This window comes from Marmota flaviventris, chromosome 3, assembly GCF_047511675.1.
Source record: "Marmota flaviventris isolate mMarFla1 chromosome 3, mMarFla1.hap1, whole genome shotgun sequence".
Lineage (NCBI taxonomy): Eukaryota > Metazoa > Chordata > Mammalia > Rodentia > Sciuridae > Marmota > Marmota flaviventris.
Genome location: NC_092500.1, coordinates 69,171,576 through 69,198,898, shown reverse-complemented (window position 1 = coordinate 69,198,898; position 27,323 = coordinate 69,171,576). Strand labels below are relative to the sequence as shown.

The window sequence follows — 27,323 nt, the reverse complement described above, 5'->3', positions numbered from 1 at the left end:
TCTAGTAAGATAATCTCTTTCTTTTCTTTTTTCATTAGTATAATTACAGAGCACAGAAAGGTAGAGCAGCACCACATATAAAGTAGAATAATGATCATGCAGAAAGAAGCCAAAAGGACAAAGAGTAGAACTTGTGTCAGAAAAACATTATCAGAAAGCTCCTTGGAGAGAAAAGCCAGTTCCCTGAAAAAAAGTCATTAGAAGCTGGCATTTTGCAGAACCTCAACAAAATACAATTATAAATACGTATATTGAAAATAAACTGAGCAACATAAGCAGAAATTGAATTCTGTCCAGCTATTCCGATGAGAAGAAAGTTCTGGCAAAGAGAGTTATGAGACAACATATGTAGCAGGCATGGAAAAGGATTATCAGAACAAGGGCACCGTGCCCTTGTAACTGTCACCCAAGTGAAGAATCAGGACATTTACTAGTCCTTTAAAAGCCCTCTTGAGTTTTCCCTCCCAGTTGCTAACCTTCCAGTGGCAACACTCTCCTGACTTCTAACCACATGGATTAGTTCTGCCTGTTTTTATACTTTGTTTGTTTTTTTTCCTCAGCACAATTTTTTTTATTGGTTGTTCAAAACATTACAAAGCTCTTGACTTATCATATTTCATACATTAGATTCAAGTGGGTTATGAACTCCCATTTTTAACCCAAATACAGATTGCAGAATCACATCGGTTACACATCCACATTTTTACATAATGCCATATTAATAACTGTTGTATTCTGCTACCTTTCCTATCCTCTACTATCCCCCCTCCCCTCCCCTCCCATCTTCTCTCTCTACCCCATCTACTGTAATTCATTTCTCTCCTTGATTTTTTTCCCCATTCCCCTCACAACCTCTTATATGTAATTTTGTGTAACAATGAGGGTCTCCTTCCATTTCCATGCAATTTCCCTTCTCTCTCCCTTTCCCTCCCACCTCATGTATCTGTTTAATGTTAATCTTTTCCTCTTGCTCTTCCTCCCTGCTCTGTTCTTAGTTGCTCTCATTATATCAAAGAAGACATTTGGCATTTGTTTTTTAGGGATTGGCTAGCTTCACTTAGCATAATCTGCTCTAATGCCATCCATTTCCCTGCAAATTTCATGATTTTGTCATCTTTTAGTGCTGCGTAATACTCCATTGTGTATAAATGCCACATTTTTTTTTATCCATTCATCTATTGAAGGGCATCTGGGTTGGTTCCATTTGGACAAATGGAACGAATACCCTTGGGTCTGGCTTCTGTTGGAGAAGTTCAACTGATGTTTTGTGTGTCGTTGTAGATCTATATGCCTTAGAATGCATTTGCTGAGTCACAGGTCACGTACATGTTCAGCTCCAGGATTAAATGCCAGTTTTCCAAAGTGCTGTGCTGATTTATTCTCTCACAAGAGGTATATGAGATATCATTTTCTTCACATCCTTGTCAACATTTACTATTTTCCATTTTTTCATCTCAGTCATTATAGTGGTAGTATTATTCCCTTGTGGTTGTAATTTGTATTTCCTAATGATTAATGAACTTGAGCAATTTCCCATATGTTCTTTTAGACATCCTCTTTTCTGAGTCTTTTGCCTGTTTTGCTGTTGAGCTGTCCATCTTTTTCTTATTGACTCTAAGACTTCTTTATATATTCTGGTTTGTGAGTTTTTTAAAGTCATATACGTGTGTGTAATATACATAAATTAATATGGAGATCAATATTTTCTCCCATCTGCAGATTGCCAATTCAGACACTTTTGATGAGCAGAAGTTCTGAGTCTTATCAAGTTTATCCCATTTTTGTTTTCCTTTCTTTTATGGTTTTTGGTTTGTTTGTTTGTTTTTATTTTCTATTTAAGAGAGAATTGCTATTGCAAGTTCACAAAGGTGTTTTCCTCAAAAATCTTTATTGTTTTACTTTCCATTTATTTCTGCAATCCATTAGGAATTGACTTTCGTGTGTAGTGGGCCATTTACATATCCAATTGGCCCACCATTTATTGGGAAAACCACCCTTTTCCCTACCATGTTGTAAGGTCCCTTTTGGCATAAATGTGTGATCCTATATATGCAGGTCTGCTTCTGTATTCTTTCTTCTGTTCCACTAATACCACTCAGTTCTGGGTATCATAGCTTTATAATCAGGGTTCCTGACATCTCACAGGGCAAGTCCTCTGCGTTTGTCCTTCAAGAGTGCCTTGGCTCTTCCTAGTACTTCACATTTCCATATACAGCTTAAAAGAATTTGTCAATTTCTGAAAACAAAGAAACCTAAAAGGCAGACTTTGATTATGGTTGCTGGAAGTGTATATTAATTTGAAAGAATTAACATTTATATAATATTGAGTCTTCTAATCATAGCCATGTGTATACTTCCGTTTATTTGGCTCTTTAATTTTTCTTGATGCTATAACTTTCAGTCTTGTACATCTTTAGTTAGATTTATTTCCAAGTGTTTTGAGTGTTTGGATATGACTGTAAATAGGTTTTATTTTCTCTTTGTTTATTGTCAGTATATACAGATATGAGTAATTTGTAGAAATTTTGTATGGGCATGATCTTATGGTTAGAAACAATGATTTTACTTTTTGCTTTCCAATTTCCATGACTTTCATTTCTTTCTCTTATAGATCCTCCAGTTACAGTGTTGTGTAAAAGTGGCAACAGTGGCCAATCTGGACTTGGTCCTAAGTTTAGGGAGAAGGCTTAATATTCTACTGTTAAGAATAATGCTTGCGGGCTGGGGATGTGGCTCAAGCGGTGGCGCACTCGCCTGGCATGTGTGCGGCCCGGGTTCGATCCTCAGCACCACATACAAACAAAGATGTTGTGTCCGCAGAAAACTAAATAAATAAATAAATAAATAAGAATAATGCTTGCTTATACATATTTTATAGATTTTTCTGATCAAATTAAGAAAGTTCTATTGGTTAAATGTTTTCATCACAAATGAATACTCGATTTATCAGATGCTTTTCTGCATTTGAGATAACAGTAAGATTTTATTCGTATTTCTGTTATTGTATTGAATTATGTTTACGATATTTGAATTTTAAACTATCCTTGCATATCTGGATTAACCTGTCCCCTCAGTTTACAATATCAATGGATTTGATTTCCTAATATTTTGTTAAGAATTTTTCAGGAATTTTTATGGAAAGTAGATTTGTAATTTTCATTCTCACAAAATATCTCAGAATTTTAAAATAAAAATTATGCTATTCTAATTTTTTAAAAATCTGAGAAGCTCTTCTTTTGTTTCTATCATCCTGCAAAATTACAAAAGACAGGCATTAATTCTTCCTTAAATATTTGGGAGAATTCATTGGTAAGCTATCTTAGCTTAAAAGCCAGGGCTTTTCTTCTGGGAAAGTTTTTATTTTTTAATTATGGGCTGAATTTTTTAATGCCTACTGAAATATTCATGTTTTTTATCTCTGCTTCTGTTAACTTTGGTAAATCGCATTTTTCAAAGAATTACCCATTTTTTATCAACATAAAGTTGTTTTTAACATTCCTTAGTTATCTCTTTGATATTCATTTGATCTATAGTGATGTCCTCCAGGATATCATTGCTATTGTTGCTAATTTGTGCCTTCCGTACTTGTTTTTAGTTTTTTAGTTAAATCGATCTTGTTAAAATTTTATCATTTTGTTAATCTTCTCAAAAAACTTACTCTGGCTTTTTTGACTTTCTCTAATATGTGTTTCATTTTTTATTTCCTTGATGTCTGCTTTTGTCTTTATCATGTCTTTCCTTAGGTTTGGTTGCTATTCTTTTCCCAGTTTCTTATGATTAACACTTAAGTAGTACATTTTCACCTTTTATTTTATAATACACATTTAAGGCTACACATTTCCTTTTGAGCACTGTTTAAGTTTGGTCCTATAAACTTTAAAATGTATATTTTTGTCATTCAATTTAAATTATTTTCTAATTTTTGGGTTATCCATCTCATGTACTGTTTAATTTTTAAATAAAGTTGGGCTTTTTTCTACTTTTATTATTGATCTTTGTTACTGATTTATTTCACAGTAGTAAGAGAAGATATTCTGAAAGATTTCAATATTTTGAAATTGTTGAGACTTTATAATATATCAATTTTAACAAAAAGTATTTCTTTTGAAATGAGTATGAGTTGGTCACTAGTGGGTACAATTTTATATACATTTTATTTTATTATCCTGAATAGTTATCCTAGAGATTACAACATATATCCTTGATTTATTATAGAATGGCTTAGTCTATTTGGGCTGCTATAACAAAAAACCATAAATACATAGCTCAAACAAAAAGTGTCTTTCTCACAGTACTAGAGGCTGGGGAGTCCACAATCAGGGTGCCCACAGATTCAGTTTCTGGTGCGGGTCTGCTCCTCATGGATGGTGCCTTCTAGCGGTATCTTCTCATGGCAGATATAGCAAACAAGCTCCCTAAGTCTCTTTCATAAGGTCACAAATCCCATTCATAGGGCTCTAGCCCCATAGTCTAGTTGCCTCCCAAAGGCTGTTCACCTCATTGTCATCCCTGTGGGGTTAGAATATGCATATTTGGGAGCATAAATATTTAAACTACAACAAATCATTATTTTGCCATTCTTCTGATACTTGTAGACCCTTGGACCTTTCAAACTATTGACCCCCAGAAGGTGCAGTGACACATACTAGTAATCCCAGTAACTCAGGAGGCCGAGGCAGGAGGATTGCAAGTTTGAGGCCAGCCTTGGCAATTTAGCCAGGTCCTCTGCAAGTTTCTTTCAAAAGAAAAAACAATAAAAAGGGTTGGGATGTGGCTCAGTGGTAATGCCCTTGGGTTCAATCCCCAGTACTACTACTATGACGACGACAACTACTACTAATACTACTACTGCTACTACTAATAATAATAATGACAATCTCCATACCAATAATAACAGAAATAATAAACTATGTGCCCCTCATGATTTTTGTATTCTTTTTGCCATGCAGATAAATTGTATATATTTATTTTATACTATAAATGACATTACAATTACCATTTTGTGTAGTCAATTTATAAATGACATTACAATTACCATTTTGTGTAGTCAATTGTAATTTATAAGTATCTATATATTTGCTCTTCCAATTTTTTTCCTTCCTGCCTTTCCATATTTCTATCTGAGATTATTGTTTTCTGCCTGAAGAATATCTTCTAGTTAGTCTGAAACCATTTTTATTCCACCTTATTTCTGAAGGATGATTTTGCAAGCTACAGATCTAGGCCAACAATCATTTTCTTTAGGCACTTGAGGTTTAAAACATTATCTTCTGGAATCCATAATCTCTGTTGATAAGTCAACTGTAAATCTTAATATTGCTTCTTTGAAGATAATGTCTTCTTTTTTCTTTTCTTTCCTTGTCATTCTGGCTGCTTTTAGGATTGTCCTTTTTATCTTTGGTCTTCAGTTTGTGACATGATTATTTGCAATTTTATCCTACTCTTGAATCTATGTAGTGAAGACTTTGTCTTTGAAAAATTCCTCTTTATTATCCCATGGCATGTTGTTTTTCTCCAATTCACTCTCATTTTGGGACCTCCGATTACATGTGTATGTGAAATTCTTCAAGCCTCAAGGTCTAGCTATTGTTTTTATTCTTTGTGCTCTTCCTTTTTGCTTCAAAGTCCCTTCCATTAATCTGGTTTCCAACTCACCAATGCAGCTCACTATCCTGTAGCTATTCTGTGTCCAATCTGTTGTATAACTAGTCAATTTGGGTTCCTAGTTTTAGATATTTTCAGATGTGACCAGAGGAGGTAGCACAACTGTCCCAAAGCATGTGAACTACTTTCCTAAACCAATAGCTTCCTTTGCACAGAGGAGCACGGGGCAAGCCTTACTTGGAGAGGGCAAGACTGTTTGCTATGGCATAATGCCAAGTTAAATAGTTTTTGGAGTATCTGCTTCTCCATCCTTTTTCTCTTTCTACTACAAATTTCACAAAAACCACAAACCATTAAAACAAACCACTGTTTTAATGGTGGCACAGCCACCACTCTGAATTTGTGAACAGTGTGCATCAGGGGACAGATCTAGGGACTGAGATACTTTTCATTCATTCATTCATTCATTGGACTAACTTTAGCAAGCACCTACACTGTGCTTTGTGCCAGAAGATTCTTACATCCTCCAAAAGTCTATTTTACCAATTGTTCTTTGGCACTTGTGTTAGCTGGCTTTCCAATGAACTGAAAGTTTTTCACTTTCTAGTGACGTTCTACTTTTTGTTAACCATTTAACTATGTTCTTTATCCTATTTTTTTTTTTGGAGGGGGGGCAGGGAGTGAACCCAGGAGTGCTTAACCACTGAGTAACATCCCCAGCCCCTTTATTAATCTTTTGTTTAGAGACAGGGTCTTACTGAGTTACTTAGGGCCTAGCTAAGTTGCTGAGGCTGGTTTTGAACTCTCCATCCTCCTGCCTCAGCTTCCAGAGCTACTGGGATTACAGATGTGAGCCACTCCACCCGGCTTCTTTATCCTATTAATGGGTATTTTATATTCCTTTTCTGGCAACTCTAATTTTTGGCTCATCCCTGGGTCAGACACTAGAGAAGCTTAGTCTCCAGCAGTATTCCAGGGCCTACACTTAACATCTACATCACTTGTCAGGAAGTAATTACATAAATACTCTCTGTATTTAATGCCTCAGTTTAGGAGGATGTTTACAGTACTGATTTCTCCTTGTTTCTGAGCCACACCCTCATATTGGAGACAGGAGCCTAGAGAGTCAGTGCCCAGACATTTCTGAGCAATGCACCTGCACTTTGACCTTCTGGTCTTGGAAAATCCATTTCTGGGCAGCATTATATCTGATCATTTGAAAAATTTTAGAAACATTTTACTGTCACTGCCATTTAGAGACTATATCATATATTGGGCGTTGGATGAACTTAACTCAGTAATAAAAACATTATTTAGCTAATTGGATTAACTCATTTTAAAGATCCGTTCATCTTTAAAATTGATGTTGCCTTTACTTTAGAACAGAAGGATTAACTACTTATCAACTCTGTCAATATAGGGCCATGTTGATAGTGATGTAATAATGCATAGCTATACACACAGATTAATTCCTCTCTATGTATTTAGATTCCCTGTATCTTGTCCTTTTAAACTCATTAAGGGTAGAGGCAGTTTTCTTACATTTTCTCACTCTTTACAGGTCCTAGCATAATACCTTGCATTGTCTGGATCATAACGTCTATGGATTGGATTTGTTGCAAAAATCTATCCCTTGCTTTAAAAGAAAAAAACAATATTTAAAAATCAGACTTTTCATTTAAAGGGTATTATAGTATTTCATATTTTTTAATAATTATCTGCTTTGGAGATGTATTTGCTTTTTAACAAATGCTTGAATTAGTTTCTGTTGTATACTTTAGAAAATAAGCTTAGAGCACAGCCACAAGCAAGTTAATTGTGTTAGTTTAAAATATATTTGAGGGCTGGGGATATAGCTCAGTGGTAAAGCACTAGCTAGCATGTACAAGGCCCTTGTGTTCAATGTCTAGCACCACAGAAAACAAGCAAACAAAAAAATAGACACATAAATTTACATACATATATATTTGAGATGGAATTTAGTTAAATAATTACAAAAATTTGATAATGTAAGTTTGCACAAAATAACTTCAGTAGCAAGGCCAAGCAAGAATATTGATTTTTCAATAAAGTCCTGAATTTAGTCAAATTCAAACACTTGCTGAATGGAATTTTTAGTTTTCAAAGAGCACTAATATTCAGCCTCTTGGTGAATATTAGTAATTTGATGAATTAGGAAAAAATGAGAGAGAAGCAGAGGATCATGGGAGGCAAGGAACTTACATATACACTTTTTATAGGCAAAGTGAATTCAAGTCCTCTGACGACCAGTTCAATTCCCTATCTGCATCAGCTAAAAGTACCAAAATTAAAGTCTAAATACCTAAAAATAAATGTCTATAAAGATGATTGTGTCTCTAGAAAGTACCTCCCTCAAAATTCACAGCTTAATCATAACTTCTTAAATGATCAGCTATTCTCTCTCTTTTTCTTCACGGTTCCATATCACTAGATTTGGAAGAATCAAAACACGTGTAAACATCTGTCCAGAGCAAACACAGTGAGTTTCCTGGAACCTCACATTAGAGCCATCAGTGGGGAGAGGAAGGCTAGGCTGATAATATTATGTTTATTTTAGCCCTCTGCTTAGTTTTTGTTTCCAGGCACTGAACTGAACGTAGTTTCCAGAGCCAGAAATTATCACTGTTTATGTATCTGAACTTATTAATATTCTGCTTTTAGAAATTTTTAGGTACAATAGATTCCAGGAGTATTTTAGGAACTTCTAAGTGGTGAAATTTAAATTGTAGTTCATTGGAAAGCCAGCTAACACAAGTGCCAAAGAGCGATTGGTAAAATAGACTTTTGGAGGATGTAAGAATCTTCTGGCACAAAGCACAGTGTAGGTGCTTGCTAAAGTTAGTCCAATGAATGAATGAAAAGTACCTCAGTCCCTAGATCTGTCCCCTGATGCGCACTGTTCACAGATTCAGAGTGGTGGCTGTGCCACCATTAAAACAGTGGTTTGTTTTAATGGTTTGTGGGTTTTGTGAAATTTGTAGTAGAAAGAGAAAAGGGATGGAGAAGCAGATACTCCAAAAACTATTTAACTTGGCGCTATGCCATAGCAAACAATCTTGCCCTCTCCAAGTAAGGCTTGCCCTGTGCTTCACTGTACAGAGGAAGCTTTTGGTTTGGGAAAGTAGTTCATATCCTTTGGGACAGTTGTGCCACCTCCTCTGGTCACATCTCTGATCCCTGCAGTTCACAGTCTCTGCTGGAAGGGCAGGCCTATGTGACCCTGAACCCACCTTGCATCCCCTTTGATGCAGTCTGATTAGGCCAGGGGTAGACTCCTGGATAGCAACATCAGATTCTCTCTCATGATTTTGATTCAAGTTACAGATTACAAGTTACAATCAGTGATGGTGGACCACAGCTGAGAGCCTGCATTCAGTTAGGGACAAGGTTGGCATCAGTGAAAACCCAAGTCCCATACAACCAAACCCACTGGAGAGCAAAGTTATCATCAGAGGAAGCCAAAAATCTATGGGGAGAAGAAAAGAGACACGATTTTAAAAAGCAGAGGAGGACTGGAGTACCTGCCAGGTACGAGTCCCTGGATTTGATCCCCAGCACTGAAGGGAAAAAAAAAACAAAAGATCAAAATCAAAGAGAAAGAGTCAAAAACAAAAGAAAGAATAACATAGAGAACCAAGACCAACCGGCCTGAAAACCTAGCTTTCTATTTCCTAGCACAGGTCCTCTGAATCTAGTTGGACTTTGTTTCCTGCTCATGGATGTCTATAAAATTGCATCTTTATCTTTACAGAGAATTCATCGTTTAATTTCAGTTCATTGGAGTGAGACTTGATTCCTAGCAACCAACAACCTCTGTTGAAGGGACTTCTCCCCCTCCTTGGGCACCCGGTGCTTTGGTTCAACCCTTCTATCTGCTGTTAGGAAAGAAAGGCTCTGAAAAACACTCATTATCAAATACTTAGTCTGCCAAGTCTTCGGGTAGAATCTTGGAAAAGCATAATGGCGAGAAGGCCTCACAAGGCACTAAGGAATAACAAGAATTCACGATGCCATGCTTTGGCATCAGCTGGGATGTATTGTAGGAGGAGTACCGAGCACCTCCAGTTGTCACAGTAGCCGACAACACACACTGCCTGAAAGGGCTGCTTACTATCACACTTAAACCTTCCCCCCATGTCCCACACACCACCTACTGCACCACCTCTTCTATCAAAACATAAATGATTTTGAAAAGAAGGGTGATATCTCCATGTCATATGCTGGGCACCTCCATTCAGTGTCTAAGAGTTATGATGTTCTTTTGGATGGATACATATCCTACGTATAATCTGATCTGAATATTCCGAGAACTTTAGGCCTGATGTGTAGAAACCCTTCTTTCCCTTTTTACCATTCCTTTTGGACTTCATCCACCTTTGAACTTACATGAGCTCTGCTAGAATTGTTTGAAGCCCATGAGGAAGATAAGAAATCATTATTAGCTTTTACTTAGCCCAGTGGGGAGGGAACCGGATTAGAGTTGGCCCAGTCACCTCTATAAAGTGGTGGTTAAGGGAGTCACTATCTTTCTGCGCCAGCACACCCTCCTATTCCATCTGTGCACTCCCAAACCAGGGTGCAGGATTCATCCCATGCCAATCACAAAGCTGCCTTTGCTATGGAGACCCAGCAGGCACACAGCCCAGGGCCACCAGGGCAGGACTGGATGTGGGAGCCCAGAGTGCCAAAGGCCCATGTGATACAGTGTCTAACTATTCACTGGGAAGAGGCCATTCTCACAGACTCAATCTAAGGCTAATGAGGAAAGAAAAGGAACTTAGGACTATTCATAAATACTGTTTTAGAAAAATGATTTTCATTCATAAAGGAATGCTTTTTCTGACACACTATCATTAACATCTTCTTTCCCTTTTCTGTATCATCAAAGACAAGAGTAATATTCAGAACACTGAAAAGTCATACACAGAAATAAAAGAAAATGATGTTTTGGCATGCTCGGTTCTCTACCATCTTATGTTCTTGTCTTTTCTGGTACAATAGTATGATTTATTTGCTAAACATTCCAATTTTGCAGAATGAGTCACTGTGAAGGTAGAACCAAGCTGAATCATTCATCCTTCTGTCAATCAATTCCTTGTTTTCATTTCTCTTCGGTGCATTTATCATTGTACTAGAAAAGGTATTAGGAATCCTTCTATTTCAAGCACTTCTTCCTTTCATTTATTTGGTTTAGTTCACAAGTAGTGAAGTAAAGCTATCCTGAACCTGTGTTTAATCATATTCCTATTTAAAATGTTGGTTTGGAAATTTAAATCAGGCACAATCTTCCAATATATCAGATCTAGTACCTTTTATATGGGAGGCAAGTATTTTCTGGAAAGGTAGGATGGAAAGGTCTTTTCTCGACTGGAGAAAGATCAATGACTATGGATTCTGATGACACACCTATGTCTTCACTTGTTTAGGTAAGGTTTGTTTTGTTTGAATATGAAGAAGCTTACTCTGTCCCAAATTAGAGTCATCTAAGATCATTATGATATGTTATGTTCATTATGATATGTTATTTTTAGGGCTCATCTTTTATTATTTATACCAGATACTTTCAAGAAAAAGAAGTATTAACAGTAAGGAACAAAATATTACTTGGAGCCAAACTGTGATTTGGGGTGGGGGTCAGGGTATGGGAAGGAACGCTTGTCCAAAAGTCACAGGAGCTGAACTCTAGTCACTGACAGTGTTTGGCTCACCATGAGGTGAATGGCTGCCACTCATTAGGTTTTTTTGTGCTTCATCATCCCCTTCAATAAAATGAGTGCCTGATATCTCATTCTAAGACTCATTTATTGACCCGTTTCTCATTGTTCATCATCGGACCCAAAACTTTTAACAAAATCTTCCTAAGTGTTATGCATTTAACAATCCACTATTCAGTAGCCATTATATTTTCAATGCATAATCATCATTAGCCCATTGAATCTTTCCTATTTTAACTAAATCGATGGAGAAAACTATGAATTAAAGGCAAAATTTGAATTTACTATGTATTATTTCTAAGAGAAGAACTTGGAGATATAATTTGTCATAGATAGTAACTTCTCTCTAAAGCCCAGTGATCAAGAAAGTAAATTCAAGTTATCCTTTGAATACATCCCTGTTGCAGATTCATAGGCTACCTGCTTGTTAAAACACATGGTGTGGGGTTGGGGTTGTGGCTCAGTGATAGAGCACTTGCCTAGCACCTGTGAGACACTGGGTTTGATGTCAAGGAGCACCACATAAAAATAAAATAAAGCTATCGTGTCCATCTATAATTTTAAAAATATTAAAGAAAAAATTCATGGTGTATCAAAATAACATTTCAGCATCATTAGCTTTTCAGTACTCAAAATCATTTCAGTGCTTGGGAAAATCTGGTGAGTATGCTTACATGTGAGCATTTGATAGGATGTATCAAAAATGTATGTATACTAAAGGATTTCTGGCATGATTTGCCATTTTTTAGTTCAGTTTCACATCATGTCTTTTTCTATAATAATAACAATAATGGGTGTAAGGATAATAGATTACATAGCCATTCCCTCACCACCCCCACCCCAGATTATGTCACACAATCTTCCAATCAAGGTGTTGCCAGTTTGTAAAGAGGCTTCATGACATCAGGAGGAGAGTCTGGGTGTCCTTGCAGGGTCGGTGCTTTACAGCATTAGGCTGAACCAGGATGATGCCATTTTGGGGTCAGAAATAATGGATTACTGTCAGTTTCATGTGGCTCAAGCTGAAGAATTTTGGGTTTGCTTTTCAGTCCTGAAAGTCTTTTGTGCGTCAGGCCCATTACCTAACTAACTGCTGAGCCTTGGTTTGTGACAGGAGCGTAACATGTACTTTGCAGGGTTGCCACAAGGCTTAGCTATGACGTGTAGAAGTATTCTGTTCAGAAATCCTAAATGTTCTAGAAATAGTTAATAATAGAAGGTTATTATCCATATTAATATGTTAGAGGATTTCCTCACTTTCTCCTCCAGCAATTCTGCATATATGGCATGGACGATGGTTGCTATGGGAAAGAGAAATGGAAAATGTTTGTTGGCCCAACATGATTTTTAAAACCCCAATAGCTTTACAGGCTTTCCCCTTCTGTATGCTCTGGTATGTCCTAGTAAGGTCACAGATAAAGTCTGACATACTTGGTGAAGTATCTAAATAGGAAATGTACTGAAGCAAACCAAGAACAGAGTTGGAAAAAAAAAAAAAAAATCAAAGCCCTGAGCAAACATTCTGAACTTTTGGCAGCAGAATTGGGCTGCCCGAATCCCCATGACTCTCTGAGTTATTAATAGTGACTCATTTTGCCATATTTTGAGCAGATATATATTTATAGGTTATGCAGTATCTGTGTGTAGAGACTTGCAGCATTTGATGGCCTTCTTGAAAAGTGTGTTGTCCCGGGAGAGAGTGGGACCAGGGTGCCGTCTTGTCATCTGGGTAGCACCTAGCTTGTTAAATGCTACGGGAAAGATGGGCGCTGCAGCAAAGCCTGGAACACAGCTCCCATCTGCTCTGCCAGAAGCGCGATGAACTCAGGAGTTGCACAACAGTAGTAATTCGCAGCTATTTATGACCATTTTCATAGCGAAAGGTCTAGATTAGAAGGCTGTGTTTACATGCCAAGCAGCAAAACGGTTCCATGAATCATTCCCACAGTAACTTTTGGTCAAACCAATCAACCGAGTAATGAAAAACCAACCAGCTGGTCTAGAAGCTGTGATGAACACACCTCATAGTAGCCTCCACCTTCAGGATGCTCTTCTGAATCTGAGATCAAATGGACTCCCACCCCCACAGGGTGCTGTGCCCATCATTAAGAAAACATATTTTTAGCCCATGTTTATTTTCTCCTGGTCATGGCTCCATTATGTGACTTCAATTAGTGACCCCATGACTCATTTGCATCAAGACCGGTAAAACCCTTTCATTTGTCCATTTAAACTGACTTGAGGTTTTAGTTAATTATCACTTCCTGTCAGCCTGAAGGTCAGACTATTTCCCTTTTGTTTCACTCAGCAGTTAATCCCCTCATTAAGGGCGATGGGAAATGAATAATTAAACATGTGCCATTTTCATAGTTCAGGTAGTGAGAGGCCCTCAGGTCCCAGAGGATGCTCTCAGAGAAAAAGTCAGGAAAGTGTTGAAGACCCTATCTCCCCCAAACATGCAAGTTTCTAACTGCCTCCACTAAAGCTTTTCCCCTAAATTGAAGCAAAATGAAAACAGCAGTTATGAGGCAGGGCTGTGACCCTTGCTAGCTGTGGGACTTGAGGGGAAGAAGCTCACCTTTGACACTACAGATTTTCTCCATTATATAATGGGAGTGATAATGGGAATTAAAAGAGTGAATGAACGTGCTTACGATGGTGGCTGCCACATAGTAGGAGATCAGTGAATGTTAGCTACGTGTGCTGTTCTCATCATCATGTGGGCAGTCATCTTCTGAGTGCTTGTAGGTTTTAGGCCTTAGTCCAATACCCACTTGCAGAGTGTTTGGATGTTCACTGGGACAAGGATCAAGGGTAAATTTTGTTAGTTTCTGGAGAAAGAAGAGAGGTAGCCATGTCTCTAGGGTGATAAGGAATTTAACTTCTACCAGATTAGGGCTGGGGATATAGTTCAGTTGGTAGAGTGTTAGCCTTGCATGTATAAGGCCCTGGGTTCTAATCCTCAGCACCACAAAAAAAAAAAAAAAAAAAAAAAAAAACCAATGACCATTAACTTCAATCAAAGCACTGGAAAATTTCTACCAAACTTTTGCTAGTTACTCTAACAAGGTATTTTGTATTTTTGAGGGTGGAGGCCTGTAGGCAGAAGAAAGACAGTAGATGGGATCCAGAAGGAAGGGGAAGCCATCCACAGCAGCTTCCACTGGTGCAATCCAAATTCCTGCCATAGAAGCCAGGTCCCATTGCCTCAGCCCTCCCACTGCTTCTCCATTTCAGGAGGTCCCCCAGGACCTCTCACATGCCAGCCAAAAGTAGATTGAGGAAGTCCTGGCCCCATCAAGAAATGCCTCTGAGTCTATCTTGGTCATTTCTTTTGCCAAGTCAGTCAGGGAACTGCACATAGTAGGGATGCCTACCTGCAAGATGGAGTTCAGAGAAAGCTCTATAGAGGAAAGTGGGTCTTAGCTGAGTTTGGAAGGAAGACTAAGACTTGGTTGGCTGTTAAACAGGAGATATTTCAAGTCAGTAAGTTCAAGAGCAGAATGGGAAGGGTCTGGGGTGTTCTTAGAATAGGAAACCTGTGAGACTGAGACAGGCTACCTATGGGAGTGACATTGGCCAAGGCTGTTGATGAGGGTGGGAAGGCTGGATGAAGCTCTTGGACTTTATCCTGCCATTAATACAGATGACAGAGGATGGACAAGGATTCTAGAGGGAGAGCGTAGTACCGTGCAGGCAGAATTGGTAGGGAGAGGCTTGATGAGAGGAAGATTAGTTCGGGGTCAAGGGCCTGAGATAAAGGGAACCTGAGAATGAGAAGGAAAACACAATGAATTAGAGCAGCTCTATGATTATTGCAAAGGGGGTGGAAACTATTGCTCATTCCTGAGTCTTAAAATTTATTCTGTCATTGCTTGACCCCAAATAGTCATTCCTAGCTGGATTTTTTTGGTGGGGAACATATTTTGCCATTTTAAAAAAGGTTCTAGTAAGAAGTAGCTTTGACACTGCTCATAGAAGAATAAAAATCACTGGGGGAGAATGAACAGAGTGTGAATGATTGAAGAGTGACTGAAAGCACTGAAGTCTTTCAAAAGAACATACACAGGAATTGATGCTCAATGTGACAAACACAGTCTCACAGCTACTTCAGTCCCCATCAGTACAGAGAAATCCTTTCTAGATCGTCCCTAAGGGGAGAAAAATATTATAATGATGTAGTTAACAAGTTGTATGAATTTGTAATTGAAAAAAATTATATCAGAAAATTAAACCTGGAGAACTTAAATATTCTTTTATCATTTTATAGAGGAATGACCAAGACAAAACAGTGAAGAAACCCCCTGAGTCACCAGCCCATAAATATTGGATCTATTGCCAGAAGGTAAGTGTTTGGACTCTCAGTCTAGTGCTCTTTCTGCTAGGCCACAAAAGTCCAGAGAGATCATTTCATGGCTGAATAGAAGTCTTCGGTGGTTTGCATTTTCCTCCTTTTAAAGTCAAAATTGTTTTGTTAGACGCATTTATCTCATTGCTCCTTACTGCATTATTTTTTCCTGTTTGTAGCATTAAATCATTAAGTGTGAGGTAATCTTTGTGATGAAGATAACTCTATCCAGGGTGTGAGTTGCATAGTGGGAAGGAAAGTACAGACCTCTAGGCAGCCCCTGGCTTCCTCTTACCTCTTAGATGTTCAGGGTAAGTTGAATTCCTGAGAAGCATCAGCAAACACCATCTCTGATCCCGCATGGATAGATGTAGAGCCACCTGCCAGAGTCCACAGGGTCTCTGGGTACCCTCCTCTAAATCAGAACCCCTCCTCCATCTTGGAGGGGGTCCCCTCCCCGACAGGGCACCCATTGACCTCAATTCCTGTTTCTCTGCTTAGTTCCTCACCTATCACGAGCAAAAGTTTAAAACAAACAAAAAAGTCTATCCAATCAGAGCAGGTTTCTTTTTCCTCCAAACCTTTTTTCTGTCTCTGCCTTTCATACAAATAATGGAGGGTAGGTTAGGGGGAGGAGTAGGAAGAGGACCCAAACATTCTTAGTGGGCCTGCTCCCTTGTCTCCAGGCTGTAGCCTTCTCTCTAAGGCACCTTCCCCCGCAGACCTGTATGCTAAGAACTTTCGCTGGAGAAGGTACACCCCAACACACACCCTAGGTCACTGTAGACTGTTTTCCCACCATGTTAGTGATGTGCCCACACTCCGACACAGGAAACCTTGATCAGGAAAGCTACAGAACTCATTTGACAGAGGCTCAGACAAAGTGTTCATAAAGCAAGAGCTTGTGCATCTGAAAGTCTGTAATTTTTAACATAACCCATAACATACTGAAGCAGGGGGATTGTCATTAGGATGCTGTTCCATTAACAGGGCATTTAAGAGACCTATCTGGATGTCTCTGGCTTGATGACATTTCATTTTGAAATTGGGTCAAATAGAAATACAGTAATAGGTGGTAAGTGTCTTAGACTCAATGTTGAAGTTTGAACATTAGAGAAACATGCCAAGGCAAGCATATAAAGCAGGGATAACACAGACTTCTCCCAGGAGGGAGAAGGGGTCCATAGCTGGTATCCTGGTATCCCAAAAATGAGGTGTTCTGCCCTGTTTATGTGTCCTCGGCTTCCTTTGTTCTCCTGTCCTCTTCCCCTATCTTTCTCCTTTCTGTGTACGTGACTAGGCCCAGGAATGCTAGATGGGATGGCCAAAAAGGTGGGAAACAGGTGGGCTGAAGGGGGAAGGGCAGGATGGAGCAGCTCAGGACACATTAATTAACAACCTTATAGCTCCCTGTAGGGAGGGACAATTCCTGGGACTGACCTTAGGGCTGCTCTCTGTTAGTTCCCTCTCTGGGCCATGGAGAAGGGGAGAATAGAGTTTCTTCCTCTCAAGGCAGAGTATGTGCTGCTTCTATCCCATAGACCCACTTGGGAAGCCAAGAAAATGGTCTTGAATACAAGAAGGTAAATTAAGGTGAACTGTTCATGTTTTGCCTATCTTCCCAGAAGAAGCAAAAGGTACCCTGGGTTAAAGTTAGAGCACTAGGGAGGGCCAGGGCAGAGTGTTTGACACCAGCCTGGGCAGAGAGACCAGATCACAGAAGGTAGTGGAACTGGCAGCAGAAACCCCTTCCTCAACTGAATCTGCAGCTGAGATGGCACAAGGACCAGCGTGCAGACTGCTGGCAGTGACCCTGGCAGGGAAGGCCGAGATGCCTCAGGAATGAAAGGAGCCTCAGGATACAGGCTCCTTTCCGACACAGGAGTCATGGGTTCGCCTCCCACACGGGAGCCTGTTCTGCAGGATCTGTTCAGATCCAATGTTCCCTGGAAGAGAAAATTGGTGGGAAAGTATGTTTTCACTCCCAAAACTTCTCTCACAAAGAAATGCGACTCCCAATGCAGGCAAATCAGGACTGTTACTGCCAATTGCCAGCTGAGTGTCTTCAGGAAAACCACTTAATCTTTCTGAAACTCTGTTTCCTCATCTGTAAAATAGAGTTAGAGATAATAATTACTTTCTGGGGTCGATTGAGGGCAAAATGACTATTTGAGAAAATGAAAAGCTATTCTGACCCCAGCAAGCACCCAGTAAATGGTCGAGAGACATGTCCGGCAGCCCAGCGGTGGAAGGTTGTGATGGAGTAAAGGACTCACTGACTGCCCTGGCCATGAGGAATTCAAGATGGAGTGGATGGATGGATGAGCCTGGCTTTTCTTAGTTCGAGAACACTGAGATCTGCTGCTGAGGTGGGGACTGAGGATAGGACAGGGGACAAAAGGCAGCGAGAGTAGCCCAATGCTGCTGAGCTTCTCAGGGACCAGATCCAAAACTGCCCATGTACAGACCTAAACATGCAGATTCAACAACCTTAAAGGAAAGTAACAGGGATGGTGAAGACCAGCAGGTCTTCCCTGTGACTTCCCCTCCTGCAATCTTTTGTACCCTACACATTCCTGATGTCCAGATTTCTGTCTGGAAGCTGACACAATTCCCACTGAGCATTCCTCACATCTTTGTCCAACCTGGATAATCAACTTTTTACTTCTTGCTGATCAGATAAATCAAATTGTCGTAGATTCATTCCCATTTTCCTGACCCCTGGTGAGACTGAGCGTCTTTTTGCATATTTATTGGCCACTGGCATCTTCTCTTACATCTCCATTATTTGACACTTAACAACAGAGTGGAATCATCTTTGGGATCAGTCCAAGCCCAGGATTCACTGTGGCCACTCCAATTGCTTTATTTTGTTTACTTCTGTACTTGAAACTTCATGCCTCTGATTAGTCCATTTAATTTTAGAAGTGTATAATATGACCATGCACACACAGACCTTGTTAATCTTCCTTTGGCAGATTCCTGACAAGAGGTAGAACTCTTTTATCTTGCGGATTCATCATGTTCAGATCTGGAAATGAAAACTAAAATAAACTTTTCACTTTGTCTTCCAACTCAATTCAAAATCATTCTAGGTCCAGTGAAAATCACCCAGTTGATAGTTTACTTCTGTTTTTGCACTAAGGAATGCTTTGGAGACTGAGTACAAAAGAAGGAAGTTTCAAGACGTTTCACAAACTGGATTTAAAGTTTTAAAATCCCTACTTCTCTCCTAGCAATCTTCATGCCTCTTGTAGCAAATAATTTAGCTTTTCTTTCTCTGTATGTGGGGGGAAGGCATTGATCCATATCAGAGTTTCTTGACCCTGGATACACATTACAATTAGTTGAAAAAAACATTTAAAATTTTTTTTCTTTAAAAAATTTTAAAGATGACACTATAGACCAGTTAAATCAGATTGTAGTATTTTTTTTAAATGCCTTAGCTGGTTTTCATGTGCAGCCAAGAATGGGCGTCACTGAACATGATGATCTCTGATATTCTCTCTAAAGAACATCTCTAAGATTCTAAAATATGTTAAGTTTGGACAATTTATCATACTCTTCAGTAATTTTTAACCTGTTAAAACGGAGATTCTGTTTTCCCACACAGTGCAATGGAGTTTAGAACCGGCCTAAAAGGTTGACCAGGAGAATGCTTGCTGATAGTCAAAATCATTCAAGAATTTTCCTTCTTCTTCTCTGGTATTCTTATCTCTAGATGAAACATTATAATGGGCTTTTGTTGTTGTTGTTGAAAAGTAGATGAGCAGAAAAAGGTAAATGAATGGACAATAAGACATATAAATGCTAACCCAGAGGATACCCAGCAACCATTCTGAGGTTAAAAATGAAAAACATTGTGTGTAGAGATATCAAGTGAGCTTTGTAGACATTGCCAATAAAGATGAAAGAACAATGGAATTACAGTAAGACCCGCTTCAGTGGACAATTTTTTACTCAGTAGCTATGCAGTCAACTAGTTATGAACTGTAAACATATTTCACCCAGGAAGTGTTTGATGGCAGTTTGTGGTTGACAAGAACAACAGGTCCAGCATAGGACCTGGCTCAAGTTTAACAGAGTATGATATTTCTGCTTAACATAGGACTTCTATTATTGAAGAGTCAAAAACCCACAAAGATACTGAACGTTATTGTTCTTAAACACATGATATGAACTTCAAGTGATAAATGTGTGTCGCCCTTCAGCAACATCATCACTGAAAGGGTCTGAGGCTCCCTAAAAATCTGCTTTGATCATGAAAACATGAGTTTCGTTTTTGGATCAAACTGGCATTTTCCTTTAGGTGGTTATTGATCAGTCTCTTCTCTGCTGAGTCAATAACAGACACATACAGAGGTTGGTCCAACGTGAAGTTTGATTTCTCAGGCCACAAATGCAGAGAGCCACGAGGTCACAGCACCAAACGTTTGAGCTTTTCGGTTCAAAAACCATAGGTGGCATTAAAGAATGTACTGGTGTTCTTTGAAGTTTGATTTATGTAACTTCAGATTTCAAAAAGAAATACGTTTCCCCTCCCACAGAATTCAACTGCTTTAGAAGTGTGGTTTTTAAACTGTGTGTTTTTTTTTTAATTGATTTTTGGTAGAAGTGAAGAGTCCATTTAACATTTGGGTTGTCTTGATAAAAGAAGCCCAGGGATGCTGTGAACTTCATGTTTCAAGGGCCTGTGCAAAGCTACAAGGACACAAAGATGAGGCCAACCTCACTCTGCCTGAGTAGTTCACTTGCTTTCCAGGGGAACCAAAACCACCAGGCAAGAGGGTTGTGGAAGACAGCCTTCAAAAGGCTTCGTGACAGGAGGAATATCTCCATGATTTTCATTGACCCTCAGAAGAAATAAATGCTTGTCAGATTTTTACATTATTTATTTCTATACTTTAAATAAGATTGTGACCGAATACAAATAACACAGAATTTACCATCTGAACCATTTTTAAGTGTTTAACTCAGGGACCTTAAATCCACTCACGCTGTTGTGCTACCGTCATCACCAACCATCCACAGACTCTTTCCATCTTGCACAACTGTAACGCCATATACACACTAAACAATAACTCCCCATTCCCTTTCCCTTTAGGACCTGGCAACTACCATTCCACTCTGTCTCTTTTGACTCCTCTGGCTACCTCATATAATGGAATCATCCAATACTTGTCCTTTTGTGATTGACTTACTTCTGTCTTCAAGGTAGATGGTTTTTTTAAGAACTAGTATTTTGAAGTGTCTCATAAGCAACCAACTGTACTTGTTCTAGCTGCGGTATCCCTGTTTGTTATAAAGCTTATTAGAAAGTGGTTTCTGGTGGTAAAGGGAACTGATTAGATGTCACTTTGCACTCAGAGTTGTAGGAAATGAGCATCATTCGTGGATTGTCTGGACCCTTCTATGAGCACTGTGAGCTCTCAAAAAGCTCCAGATCTGCCCTTAGAACTGTTCTGGGAAGTCCTGCAGCTCTCCCACCAAGGGGCCAGGGGGGAAGACAGCTGGCCTGACTTGGAACTGCCTCCGGCCTGGTTCACACACCCTCTGCATTAGATTAGCGTGCATTTCCATCTGGTATGTGGGTTTAGCAGTCAGAATGCAGGAATCAGGCTCTACGTGTTACATGTTGCTCTTATTTTATTTAACACTTGTTATATGGCCAACGCGGCACCAAGCACAGCATAAAACCTGGAATTATTTGATACACACTCTCTATTATTCAAGGGATGCATCTGCCAAGCTTGCTTCGGGGGATGCCTCCCAGTCCACTGAAAAGTAGCTTTATTTCCTAATGCCTTTCAAATCCAGAGTCTCGATTGTTTAAAGTCTAAAATCTGTACTAGAGAAATTTTTATTTTAACTAAATGCCATTTCAATAAGAGCCTTAAGGCAAATTTCTCCATGCTTCATTACGTTTTTATTTTGGAGGAAAATATATATCTCCATATCCTATGGTGTTAGTGTGGGAAATGAAGCAACCATTTCCACTGATTTTCCCTGATTGTTTTTGTTTCACAAAACAGTGATTTTAGCTAGAGGTTTGCTTGTGATTTGGATACGGTTGATGTGTTGGACCTTAATAAAGAGAAATTTGAGAGTTTGTTTTTCATAAGGACACAACTTCCAAGGTGCGTTATTTTACTTTTATGATTTCCGATGTTGTAACCTTTTAACAAAGTCACATCACTTGCAAATGTTTGTCATACCCATAATATCTGCCTTCTTCTTATCACTTTAAAAAACTTCCCATTTCTCCTTTGGGCTCCAGGGTGCACTGGGATAATTCAAGCCCCTCCTCCCTTTAGCAAGTAGACTAAAGTTTATTTTTCTAGAAAAGAGCGTCAAGCTGCAGGGAGCAGTAACAGCATCCTGGTCATGGAAGTGACAGTCATTGACCTGCCCCCTTTTATGTACTGTCACCCTGCTGGGCGCAAAAGCACATGCAATTCCATTAGCTGATATCCTCCACTCTTGGGAGGTAGTCTGTTATATAAAATGGGCCAATAGAACTGACTTCGGCTTTTGTTCTTTACTAATTATTCTAGACTTTAATTTCTTAGGTGGCTTACACCCTCCTGAGCAGGAAGAAGAACCCCTAACAAGATGAGGTGACCTGCTATAGCCACACAGGACCTCTGAGATGGGTGTGACCTGCCAAGATGCCAATTGACCTGCTGACTACAAGACATAGATGTCTTTAAAAGTTTACACAACCCCCTCCCAATTATTTGGAGATATCTTCTTCATTCATTCTGGTGCCCAGAGTCACCAGAGAGGATCCTTGTCCTGAAGGAGTAGGGGAGAAGAATCACTCAATTACCATAGTACAAGTCAAGACAGAATACAAAATAGAAGCCAGTGGGAATTCAGAAGATGGGTAAATCTCTGGATTTAGAAACGACAAAGAAGGAATGAAAATGTCCAGAGCCATCCATGGGCTGTATGTGGACTACTATATTGGCATTGCAGCCAGTGAGTGGGTAGGTCTGGCATTGGGAACTTTCTGTGGCACCCCCACAGGGATAGACTGCCTGATGCAGGTGAACTTCCCCCTCAGCTCTGCCAAAGGTCTCACACAGCACTGGAGATGGGGTGACCTGATGTAGCCACACAGGACCTCTGAGATGGGTGTGACCTGCCAAGATGCCGACTGACCTGCTGACTGCAAGACATCATGAAGCAAGACTCCACCCCTGAAACCTTACCCCTGCCTTTGATGTACCCCCTTAAATAAACCACAGAAGCCATTGTCTAACTCCAGCTCCTGTGTGAACTAGACCTATCAGGGCTCCACCTTTTTGAAACTATCTTTCTGACTTTGGCTTTTGTTCTTTACTAATTATTCTAGACTTTAATTTCTTAGGTGGCTTATACCCTCCTGAGCAGGAAGAAGAACCCCTGACAAGGTGCTGGCTGCCTCCCCTACCTTTCTTGAACACATGTTGGATAGCTCTGACTGCCCGGCTTTGTGCTTACACCGCACTATTCCATATTGATGACACTTTCAACTTCATATTCCATTCCCATGTCCTACCCTGACCCCACCACCCCAAAAATGCTTCTGACAACCAGTTTTTACCAGATTTGAATTGCCTAGAAATTTGTACTAAAAATGTGAAGGACATGTGTATAGAACAATATATAGAGAGGCCCAACGGATAGCCCAAAATGTGATTCTTTTAAAAGAATATGGTTTTGAGAATCACTAGTGAAGCCCTTTGTATGATTGCATAAGTCTTTCTCCCTCCTGTGGCTCCCATTGGGAAAGGAAAAACAAAAAAATCTAAGTTTGAGATTTTACTCCTGCTCTCCCTAAACCTATAGAGCTTTCTTTAGAAAGCACATGTTCCCATCCCAGAAGGCTTAAGGTTGCTGGCACCAATCCCTCCAGCTGGAACAGGGATGGAGGCCTCCATATGGAGACCACCACCAAGGTACAGGCCTCAAGTGAGCCTTGAAGAGTTAGCTGATGCCTGCACCCAGCTCTCCACCATGATCATCTTACTGCAACACAGAACACAAACCCATTTAATAAGAACGATGAAAACTTTAGATATACATGGAATACAGAACCAGAAAATATTTCCAAATAGATTTTCCATGATTTCTTTTCTTCTTTTTGGGGTACCAGGATTTGAACTCAGGGGCACTTGACCACTGAGCCACAACCCCAGCCCTATTTTGTATTTATTTAGAGACAGGGTCTCACTGAGTTGCTTAAGTGCCTCACTTTTGCTGAGGTTGGCCTTGAACTTGTGATTCTCCTGCCTCCGCCTCCTGAGCTGCTGGGACTACAGGCGTGTTCCACTGTGCCTGGCTTGCACCATGATTCCTATTAGTACATTTTTTTTTAATGTTTTGTCGCAAAATAAGATAGTATTGTCATAAATGTTTCTACTTTAAAATGACCTTCACTATTAAGATATTCTGTTGGGTCTACATGAAGCCACGTTTCCAGAAAACAAATACAAAATTTTATAATCTGAATAGTTGCAGACACACCCACAGCATGATGAGTCTTGATTACAAAAGAGAGGTTGATAAGCTCTATCCACACTGATAATTACCAGTTTCCTTCAGAGAGCCATGCAGGCTGTCAAAACACTTGAATTATTTCTACTCTGCAAATAAGTCTAATGGAACAAATGGTTTTTAGGTCACAGTTTGGCAAAGGTGACATCTTTATCATGAAAAGAGTGAAGGTTTGATTTTTAATCTGTATAATAAAAATAGATTGGCCTATATTTAATATTTCTTCCAGTTCAAAACTTGTATAATTTATTTTACTTTGAGATTTTGATATTCAAAATGTAACATCAGATTAGGAAATGAGTCTTATATTTATCATCTACATTTTATCCTAAATAGTAAATAACACACAACTTTATAATAGTTTACTATTGGTATAATACAAGCCAAAAAAATTAGATAAATTAGACTTCATCAAACTAAAAATTTTTGTGCTTCAAAGGATGCTATCAAGAAACTGAAAAGACCTACCATAGAATAGGAGGAAATACTTGAAAAATCATATATCTGGTAGGAAACTATTAAGGTTGGTATAGTAAATGTTCTTCAGAGGCTTATGTGTTGAACATTTGGTCAGTAGTTGATGGTGCTATTAGAAGGTAGTGAAATCTTTAGGAGATAGGACCTGGTAGGAGGAAGTTAGGTCATTGGGGGTCATGACCTTGAAGGGTATATTGGGACTTTGGCCCCTCCCTCTCCTTCTTTGCTTCCTGGCCATCTTGAAGTGAACAGTTTTCTCTGTCACCATGATGTTCTCCTCATCACAAGCTCCCAGAACAATGAAGCTAAAACCTACCAACTGATACCTCTGAAGCCATGAGTCAAAGTTAATCTTTCCTCCTTTTAAGTTTTTTTTCCTCCTCAGGTATTCTGTTACAGCAATGGAAAGCTGACTGTCACAGAGACTTATGTCCAGAGTACATGTGAACTCTTACAACTCAATAATAAAAAAATATATAGCCCAATATAAAAAATAGGAAAAAAGATCTGAATAGACATTTCTCCAAGCAAGTTATACAATAGCAATAAGCACATGAGAATGTGTTTAACATTATTAATCATAAGAAAAATGCAAATCAAAACCATAGTAAGATACTACTTCATGACACTTAAGATAGCTAAAATTAAAAATGCAAATAATAAATGTTGTCAAGGACATGTAAAGTTAGTGGGAATTTAAAATGATGCAGCCACTTTGGAAATCAATTTGACAGTTCTTCAGCTAAATAAGGAGTAGCCTCATGACCCAGCAATTCTACTCCTAATTATATACCTCCAAAATTGTATGTGAATGTTTATTAGCAGTATTATTAATTATTAATAATGCAATGCAAATGTCCATCAAATGATGGACAGATTGATTCATACAGTGGAATATTTTGCAGTCATAAAAAAATGAATTACTGACAGATGCTACAACATGGATGAAGCTTAAAAACATAATGCTAAGTGGAAGAAGCTAATCACAAAGGCCATGTATTTTAAGATTCTCTTTGTATGAAATGCCCATAACAGACAAGTCTATAAAGACAAAAGGTAGATTCGTGGTTTCCAGGGGTGGATTTGGGAGCATAGCTAAAGAGCCTGGGGTTTCTTTTTGAGGTTATGAAAATGTTCTAAAATTGTGAGTTTCACATATCTGTGAATATACTAAACACCATCAAATTGTACATTTCAAAAAGATAAATTGTACACTATGAAAATTCTGTCTCAATAAAATTATTAAAAAATATATAGATGGGTTGGGAGTGAGGCTCAGTGGTCCTTGGTTCAATCACCAGCACCAATGATAAAAATAATAATAATAATAACAGTAAGGAAGAAAAATCTTATTTTTTAAACACTGGGAAGGAAATTATCATGATGATATGTTGGGGGTGGTTGATAGGTGAGATTTTGGTAAGAGGCAGGTGCTTATCCCATGGATTTGCAAGGTGCCTCTCATGACTGCGAAGTTATGAATCATTAGTTGATACCGCTAGGGTAGAACCTGCCCTAAAAATACTGACTCTTTAGAAACCAAACTACTTGAGTTCATGTAAAAATTAAAAGCAAAATGCATCCTGATGTAAATTGAGTTTTTGGATTAATTAAAAATATTGGAGAATTAAAAATTTTTTCCCTTGCAATTTTTCTTCAATGTGTAGGAACAAGAACACAAATTTAACATGTTCTAATGCATTTTTAATAAAATTATAAACTGATTCATTATCCAGTCCGAGTTTTTTAGATCTTGACATAAGTTATTTAACATGCCTTAGAAAGCTCTGGCTGACTGAGGCAGTAAACAAATGGGTAAGAACATCATAGACTCTGGCTTCTGTCCTGACTGTGTCAAAAGATACTCCAAACTTCCCTTTCTTCATCTGTAAAATGGGTATAATTATAGTTCAATTCTTGTGAAGTTATAAAGGCATTTAGTATATAATAATCATGCTAAATACTTATTATTGTTATAATTTTAAATTAGGCATTCATCACTTGGCCTAATAAGAATTCTATCAGTGGAATATATGCAACCAATGATTTATTCTGGTCTCTTCTTTTAATTAAACACCACGGCGGATTTACCACTGTCTAAATATTTATACCTCAGCAAGTTTTCTTCATTTGTAATTGCAGCCAATGTGATGTTTCCCTGAAGATGGGCAGAAACAAGTGGATCCACACACATTCTTTAATCCAGAAATTGGTATTTCTTGTTATCTTTGTGTGACTAATATCATAATTGCTTACACTGCATTTTGTCCTGTTAGAAGTAAATAATTTCCTTGTGTCCTCGATAATAGAGAATCGTTAAACATTTTGCAATCCCCTCTCTCTCTCTCTCTCTCTCTCTCTCTCTCTCTCTCTCTATATATATATATATATATATATATATATATATATATATACACACACACACACACACACACACACACACACACACCAAGGTATATAGTATGAAAGACCAGGTTGATGGAGCCTCTCTCTTTTCAACTTCTGTTCTCTGCACCTACCCTTCTTTAGAAAACAAGCATTTTCCCCAAGACACTCAGCAGCTTTTCTATAGGCTTTAGTAATGTCCTTCAAATCTGGAATGCAAGAATTTGGAGAGG

The 27,323-nt window shown here is 38.8% G+C and overlaps 1 long non-coding RNA gene across 5 annotated transcripts in view; it reads left to right on the top strand.

Annotated features, from left to right (window-relative positions):
* The window catches only part of LOC114103992 (uncharacterized), a 32,457-nt gene extending 9,506 nt beyond the window's left edge, over window positions 1-22,951 (top strand). For 2 of the 5 annotated variants that reach the window (XR_011707093.1, XR_011707094.1), the window contains exons 2-3: window positions 15,610-15,684; window positions 22,280-22,951. This is a non-coding gene — a long non-coding RNA (uncharacterized lncRNA). Of the gene's footprint in view, window positions 1-8,910; window positions 9,154-15,609; window positions 15,685-22,256 lie in introns of those variants that run through there. The other 3 variants (XR_003584755.2, XR_003584754.2, XR_011707092.1) reach the window with 2 other exon arrangements.
* Window positions 22,952-27,323: the final 4,372 nt, after the last annotated feature.